Source organism: Cherax quadricarinatus, unplaced genomic scaffold (genome assembly GCF_038502225.1).
Source record: "Cherax quadricarinatus isolate ZL_2023a unplaced genomic scaffold, ASM3850222v1 Contig184, whole genome shotgun sequence".
NCBI lineage: Eukaryota > Metazoa > Arthropoda > Malacostraca > Decapoda > Parastacidae > Cherax > Cherax quadricarinatus.
This window is the reverse complement of record NW_027195210.1, coordinates 66,067-75,000: the sequence shown is the minus strand read 5'-3', so window position 1 is coordinate 75,000 and position 8,934 is coordinate 66,067.

The window sequence follows — 8,934 nt, the reverse complement described above, 5'->3', positions numbered from 1 at the left end:
AGAGAGACTTCTAAAAGTTATGTAAAGGAAATGGAGCTCATTAAGGGGGAGAGGCATCTGCAATAACAAGAAAGCTGGCCACAATAATTCTGAGCAAACTCTGGTTCAACCTTCAGAAACTGCAGGAAAAAAAAAATTTAGGCCCTAATTCCCTGATGCGACACTACATTTAAAACAGTCTGATGCATTAGTATAAGAGCCAAGTTTTAAACTGTGTACTATTGCCTCAACTAAAAACGCTAAAATTTGAACTGATATTGTGTAATGACTGCCTATCATGCTTAATAATTTCCGAGTCTATAATATTCCTACCAAGCCAGGAGGAACAAGGGAAGATGACTTGAAAATCGCGTTCGGCTCCTTTGCTGTACGTATCGAATAACGGCGCTTGAATATTCTCACCTCAAATGATTTTCCAGTTTGTCCCAAATAGGAAAGACTGTAACCATTGCAACCATCTCTGTAGACACCACCAACACGTTGTTGTGGTGCATTCCTTATCAGGATGCTTCTAACAGTCCATGAATTTTTAAATACTTCTTGTACATTAAATCTTCTAAGAGCATACTGCAGGATAGATAAATTCTCGTGATACGGGAGGACCAGCACATTCTTATCCTAAGCTGTTACCCTAGGTTCTGTTCTATAATAAATTTTCTTAGCTGCCATCAAGGCAGATTCCATTTAATTCATGGTGAGCGAAAATCACATGATGCTCTAACCCACAGGACCACCAAATCCTACAAGAACCAAGTACCCAGCTAAGCTAGGTGTGTTACCCTTGGTCCGAGGACATACGGTGGTATGAGTGCCTCTGAGCAGGAAGTAGAATGAAATTAGCTCAGAGGCACCCACACCACCATATACCCTCGGACCAAGGGTAATGCACCTAGCTTGGCTGGGTGCTTGGTTCTTGTAGGAGTTGGTGGTCCTGTGGGTTAGAGACACTAACCCACAGGTGAGTTTCGCTCACCATATATATATGTATATATATATATATATATATATATATATATATATATATATATATATATATATATATATATATATATGTATATATATATATATATATATATATATATATATATATATATATATATATATATATATATATATATATATATATATATATATATATATATATATATACATATATATGTCGTGCCGAGTAGGCAGAACTTGCGATCTTGGCTTAAATAGCAACGCTCATCTTGCCATATAGGACAAGCGATAATTTATGTATGCAATAATTTCGCCAAAATCATTCTGAAACTAACGAAAAAAAAATATATTTCACTGTGTTTGTTTAGTATTAAATTATTGTAAACAAATCTAAAATATATTTTGTTGGGTTAGGCTAAAATAAATTGTTCTTGTTATAATAAGGTTAGGTAAGTTTTCAAAGATTCTTTTGGAGCAAAATTAAAAATTAAAGTTGATCCCATGTATCAGAAATCTTCCCTATGAGGATAGACTGAGGGCCCTGAATCTGCACTCTCTTGAAAAGCGTAGAATTAGGGGGGATATGATCGAGGTGTATAAATGGAAAACAGAAATTAATAAAGGAGATGTAAATAGCGCGCTAAAAATATCTAACATAAACAGGGCTCGCATCAATGGCTTTAAATTGGAAAAATTCAGATTCAGGAAGGATATAGGAAAGCACTGGTTCGGTAATAGAGTTGTGGATGAGTGGAACAAACTCCCGAGTACCGTCATAGACGCTAAAACGTTGTGTAGTTTTAAAAATATGTTGAATAAATACATGAGTGGGTGTGGGTGTGGGTGGGTGTGAGTTGGACCTGACTAGCTTGTGCTACTAGGTCGGATGCACTGCTCCTCCCTTAAGTGACGTGTCCGATCTCACTAGGTCAAGTTATTGGCTTAAGCCGGTGGGAGAATTGGAGCTGCCTCGCATAGGCCAGTAGGCCTATGCGAGGCAGCTGTAGTTTACTGTTGTACTGTTCCTTCTTTCTTATGTTCTTTATGACACAGGCAGGTCTGCATGGGATAGCAGCATAGGCCATTAAACACCTAATGGTGGTCAAACAAAGGTCTAAATATCACAACAAAATCTCGGTTACTGTCTTATTCACAGTAATATCATAGCACCAACTTTGTGAATTTATATTCACAAAGAGTAGACACACTTCTCCCTCAGCAACAGATTTCGTATGTGAACGTAAGGTGTATATAAAGAATGCAGTAAACTGTAGAGAACGACAAGTACAATATGCTGCTAGAGTATCCAAGGCCAGAGAACACTTATGTACTGCTAGGGTGCGCGAAACGTTATTTAAAACACTGGAAAATCCTGTTACTTGCATGCATAACTAATCAATAAGAGCACTCCCATCATATTCTGGCAAAGTCAAGGAAGGTTACATCCCGAAAAAGTACCTGTTAACTGAGGTGATATTAAGAGTTACATCCAGTATTCTGACCGGCCTTCTGCAGTTACGTGAAACTTACAAGATCTAGAAGAAAAAGAAAAACAGCATGATTGAACAAGTAGTTACGACAGAAAACCATGAAGGCTATGTAAATTATGCAAGATTGCAGAGAGAGTGCAAGGGAAACAGAAGACGTGTTGCACAGAAACACGAAAAGACAGTCATAACCTAAGCAACTTCAAGGAATTACTGAGATCCGTAAGAAGTAAGAAAACTGTCAAAGTACAGAACTCTTGATAGTAATGGATGGATGAGATAAACTTCAGTCTTAATTAAATAATCGTCTAACAGTTAAAAAATATAGGAAACGGAACATTCTGAATATCTTACAGGGGAAATATTATTTGCCTAAAAAATATATAAAAAACAAAAGCAAAAATTATTCACATTCTAATTAATAATCTTCCAAAAATTCAAGAGTAAGCAATGCAACTTTGTTTCCAGTTACATTAATATTCTACAAATCATTGAAAAAATAGCAACGAGTTATTGAAATTGACTGAATGACACGTAAAGACAAAACAAAAAATATTCATAATTATCCCTCATTTTGTCTGACATCATTCTAGGGACTTTGGAGAATAAACTTTAGAAGACTTTCGGTCGGTACTGGATTATTGTCAAGACCAAACTGCAAACAATGTGTTCAGTTTAGCTGCCTCCCAGCATGCGTGAGGGAGATTACTAATATACTCCTGGCTGTCTTCAAGGAGCTGGACAAGCACCTTAAGTCAGGACCTGACCAGCCGGGATGTGGTTCGTACGTCGGCTTACGTGCGGCCAACAGTAACAGCCTGCTTGATCAGGCTCTGGTCCACCACGAGTCCTGGTAACAGACCGGGCCGCGAAGGCGTTGACACCCGAAACCCTCTCGAGGTAAACTCCGGGTATGCACGAAGACGTGGCTAATACACTGCAGTCAAGTGACTTGAAGTAGAAGGAGATGGAGTCACCAGTGGAAAAGTCAACTAGTGTAAGTATGTTATGACTGTAGGTTAGGCAAGCGTTGAAGAATTCCTCGTATCAAGATCCCAAGATGCTACTGTGTCTGACAGACGTGATTTAAATGATTTAGAAACCCGACAAGTTTGATAGACTGAACATGTAATTTCCAGGCTGTGGGACTGATTACCTCAAACTCCTAATCTTCTACCATTCTTCCATTCTTCTTTGTATTGGACTGAAAAATCCACTGGCTGGCGAAACGTTTCCTCAGTAAATATTCCCAAATGTTGCACAAGTGTCTCCTAATTCAACTTATCAGTTTTCTAAATCATTTACATCACATAGGTCAGACACAACAACGTCTTGGGATCTTGATACACAGAATTCTTCAACGATTGTCTAACCTACATTCATGACATACTTACACTAGTGAATTTTACCACCGGTGGCTCCGCCTCCTCCTGCTCTAACTCGCCTGACTTCTCCTAGAATATGCTGTTCATATCTCAAACTGGAAATAATTGTTAAATAGTTAGGGTAAAGAATTAAAAATAATAGTACATTTCAAAGAGAAAATGATCATGGAGTTTGCATTGTCATGGTAAATACGAAAAAAATTAAAATTATTAAAACAGCTACCTAACTTCCTCGTATACATATTTTAAGACTTTCAGTAGAGTTAAAAATACTCCAGTAAATAAGCAAGTACAATTATGCATAAAGATATTAAGATAGAGATATAAATAAGCTACCTAGACACAGGAAAAAGAGAGATACTGAAACACTACACACAAAGAGAGCATGACATTCACAGTTCCACACAGGTGAACAAAACCTCTCTGTTCTTAGCCGCTTCAGAAGTCCACTCAAGATTTACGACACACCTTAACGAAAATGACTTAATTTATACATGAAACTAGTTCTCTTAAAGTCAAACAACTGCACTAAAGCCATTTCCTGACCCCAATTTTCATCACCGAGAATTAGAAGTGTTTGTAAAACAGGTGACTGAGAGGTAATAACACCCCCCTAACTTATGGTTATGGTACAAGAGCTGATTATATTAGTAAACAGAGTGGCTCAGCGTAACTCTCTCTCATGAACCAGTGACATTTACTCTGGTAAGTTGGAATATATTTTTCAACACAAAGTATAACAATGCACACACACCTCACGATACCTGTAATTACCCGTTAAGTTACTACCGCAGATGGTGTACCTCAGTTTACGACGAATGGAAATCAGGAGACTAGCTGGGTGTACGTCAGCCTAGAGTCCGCAATCACCACACTGACTGACATGTTTATATTTGGGCCAATATATTGAGCTCCATGTTTTCCATATGAATATGGACTAAACAGGCAGCCCTGAGTTTGCAAGTGTTGCATTTTGTAAGCACCTGAATCTCACGACACCGACAAAAGGTTAGGTTACAATAGGTGTTAAGTTGCCCGGGACTCTTGTGGTATTCAACTTTCTTCACAGCTTCCCGTCAATCACTTATCCTGCCTCTTCTCTCAAAGACATACGCTGACTTTTGCTCGATCAGAGCCTTTGTAGAAATTTAATGTTTATTATAATTTGCTACGTTAACGCAAATTAACCTATACCTACGCATAGTTAACAAACAATAATGCTATGTAACATGAACTTTTGTGAGAGGCTCTGATTAAAAGAATTGAGGTATTCCCAGTTGTTTTGTCAAATGGACTGCCTCTCATACACCAGACGTTGTATGACTCATATGTGTCAAACGCTTTCCTCTAAATGTAATAATAATTCTAAAATACTTAAGATGCTTCCTAGTCTTCTCGTATTTCAAAAGTTGTCTTGGATTTCATGGACAATGAAACAAGTTTGCGTATTTATGGCCATTAGAGCTTAATTTTTCTTTAAAATGCATTTGCTCGTAAAGTCAGTGAGATATTAAACATTTACTAAATCATTTAGGCCATTTCCAATATATCCTTTAGAACATCTTCGACTCGTTGTGATTGCGCTGTGATTTGTTCTTCGCGATGTTCAGACTCTTTTACCAATAATGAAAAAGAGTACCTCGTCCATGCGAGGTGGAGTGTTGCGTCGTACGAGAATAATTAATCTTCAGGACCAGTGAATTGAATCACGCTGTAATTTAGGCTAGTTCCGAAGATTTTACGGTGCCTTCACAAGTTTAGTATTTTTATTGTCGAGACGTTTCGTCTACTCATTAAGATTCTTCACTTTAAATTCAGCGGAGATAGCAGAAGTAGTGGAGTGACCAAGGTCCTAAGACCGATATGCAGATGTAAGTGTCCTTACATTCATACTGTAGGTACCAACATACTTGCTACCTTCAAGACCTTCAAGGGAATGTACATACTCGTAGGTCCTACTGCAATGTTGATTCAGATAATGAAAACTTTACCTATGTATGTGCCCTTGTGCTCACCCCTCACTTTCCTCCCACATCAGCTATTAAAATATGCATTTTGTTTGAGTTATCTGTCGCCTCTTGTTATTTCACTCGTGACCTCTCCCGATCTGACTTCAGGGTACTTGCTTGCTTAATGAGGCTGTGTATCTGCATCCTTGATAAAATCCAATTCTCGATGAAATGTAATAAAGGTTCTTCCTTTATAAGACTGTACCTGCGCATGTCACCGAACACGTCTCGCTCAACACTGCAAGACAGTCCCAGTGCAACTGCAAGACATAGGACGCTGGACAGTGGGTAGCATTGCAAATGTATTGGGTAAATAGTTTTGTTAGTGGGTTTGGGTTTGAGAAGAACGTGCCTTGTATCGCCCAAAAACCCTGCTGCAGTGTTGCTCCTTTTTTATGTGCTAATTATGTACCCAACAATGTAAGACCGTCCCAGCGAAAGACACAGCAGATCTTACTAAACAATGTAAGACCGTCCCCAGGCAAGACACTAGACAGGTCAAACCAAATACAAAGACTGTCCCCATGCAATACATTGTCAACATTACATCAAGCATTATACACAATCCCCGCGTGAGGCATCGGACAGGTGTCAACAAACATCGCAAGATAGTCCCGCGCAAGACACGGCCTCCTACCAATGTAAGAGTGTCCTCGTGCAAGACACTGCACCGCGCCAGTAACAAAGCTGACATTATCTTTATTTGGGTTATAGAGACACACTACACGTGTAGAATGAAAGTTACTGCGCACATGTTTTCCTTGTTGCGCCAATATGATTGGAAGCTTTATTGACTGTGTATTCATGAGGGTAAATGAAGCTTGCCGGTGAGAGCTTCATGGTTAGACGATGGTTTTCTTGGTGACACGAGACAGTCTGCTAATGTGGCAACGTGTTTTCATGATGAAGACTTTCTATCGTGGGTTAATGAATCAGGTGGGTTATTAATCCAGGAAGATAATTATCCCAGGAGTTATTAATAAAACAGGATTAGCCAAGAGGGCTTATTATTTTAGAAGGGAGGAATATTTTCCTGAAATATAATACCCATGAGACTTTTAAGTCCAGGGGTTAATAACGTGGGTTACTTACTGAAAAGGTTATTAACCCAGGAAAATCCAAGAAAGCTAAGCTGCTGAAGTCTCGTTGATTCTCTACCGTAATGTGCCCCCCCCCCCATAACCAACGAGCTCCTGGGTACCTACTTCAGGTTTAGTTAAACAGGTACATCAGTTATTGTAGTGGTATATCACACTCGCTCTTATGACTATCGGACGGAGGATCAAGCCTCCACCACCTCGTTGTATAGAGAATTTGAGTTAGATTACCGTTAGCCGAGCTTATCTTGGGAAACATTTGATTGTCTCCTGTTTCTCAAATTTCTTTATGAACATGACTGCATTGGCTCAAAGCTGATTCTTACGCTTCCAAGCTGAATATGACGGTTCCAAGATAGTTACTGAAAATTTCAAGCTTGTTCTTGAAAGCCCTTAGCTGTAAGGCTCCAAGCAAGTCCCTGGAGCCTCCAGGTTATCTCCTGAAGGATTTACTGATTACAGGAGAATTCAGGTTGGTTGCTAAAGACTAGCTGGTTACAGAAGGCTCCAACCTGGCTCTTGAATACTCCAAGATGGTGCCTGAAGAAGGCTCCAACCTGGCTCTTGAATACTCCAAGATGGTGCCTGAAGAAGGCTCCAAACTGGCTCTTGAATACTCCAAGATGGTGCCTGAAGAAGGCTCCAACCTGGCTCTTGAATACTCCAAAATGGTGCCTGAAGAAGGCTCCAACCTGCCTCCGAATACTCCAAGATGGTGCCTGAAAAAGGCTCCAACCTGGCTCTGAATACTCCAACATGGTGCCTGAAGAAGGCTCCAACCTGCCTCTGAATACTCCAAGATGGTGCCTGAAGAAGGCTCCAACCTGCCTCTGAATACTCCAAGATGGTGCCTGAAGAAGGCTCCAACCTGGCTCTGAATACTCCAAGATGGTGCCTGAAGAAGGCTCCAACCTGCCTCTGAATACTCCAAGATGGTGCCTGAAAAAGGCTCCAACCTGGCTCTTGAATACTCCAAGATGGTGCCTGAAGAAGGCTCCAACCTGCCTCTGAATACTCCAAGATGGTGCCTGAAGAAGGCTCCAACCTGGCTCTTGAATACTCCAAGATGGTGCCTGAAGAAGGCTCCAACCTGGCTCTTGAATACTCCAAGATGGTGCCTGAAGAAGGCTCCAACCTGACTCTTGAATACTCCAAGATGGTGCCTGAAGAAGACTCCAACCTGGCTCTTGAATACTCCAAGATGGTGCCTGAAGAAGGCTCCAACCTGCCTCTGAATACTCCAAGATGGTGCCTGAAGAAGGCTCCAACCTGGCTCTGAATACTCCAAGATGGTGCCTGAAGAAGGCTCCAACCTGGCTCCTGAATACTCCAAGATGGTGCCTGAAGAAGGCTCCAACCTGGCTCTGAATACTCCAAGATGGTGCCTGAAGAAGGCTCCAACCTGCCTCTGAATACTCCAAGATGGTGCCTGAAAAAGGCTCCAACCTGGCTGTTGAATACTCCAAGATGGTGCCTGAAGAAGGCTCCAACCTGCCTCTGAATATTCCAAGATGGTGCCTGAAGAAGGCTCCAACCTGGCTCTTGAATACTCCAAGATGGTGCCTGAAGAAGGCTCCAACCTGGCTCTTGAATACTCCAAGATGGTGCCTGAAGAAGGCTCCAACCTGGCTCTTGAATACTCCAAGATGGTGCCTGAAGAAGACTCCAACCTGGCTCTTGAATATTCCAAGATGGCGCCTGAAGAAGGCTCCAACCTGCCTCTGAATACTCCAAGATGGTGCCTGAAGAAGGCTCCAACATGGCTCTGAATACTCCAAGATGGTGCCTGAAGAAGGCTCCAACCTGGCTCTGAATACTCCAAGATGGTGCCTGAAGAAGGCTCCAACCTGGCTCTGAATACTCCAAGATGGTGCCTGAAGAAGGCTCCAACCTGGCTCCTGAATACTCCAAGATGGTGCCTGAAAAAGGCTCCAACCTGGCTCTTGAATACTCCAACATGGTGCCTGAAGAAGGCTCCAACCTGCCTCTGAATACTCCAAGATGGTGCCTGAAG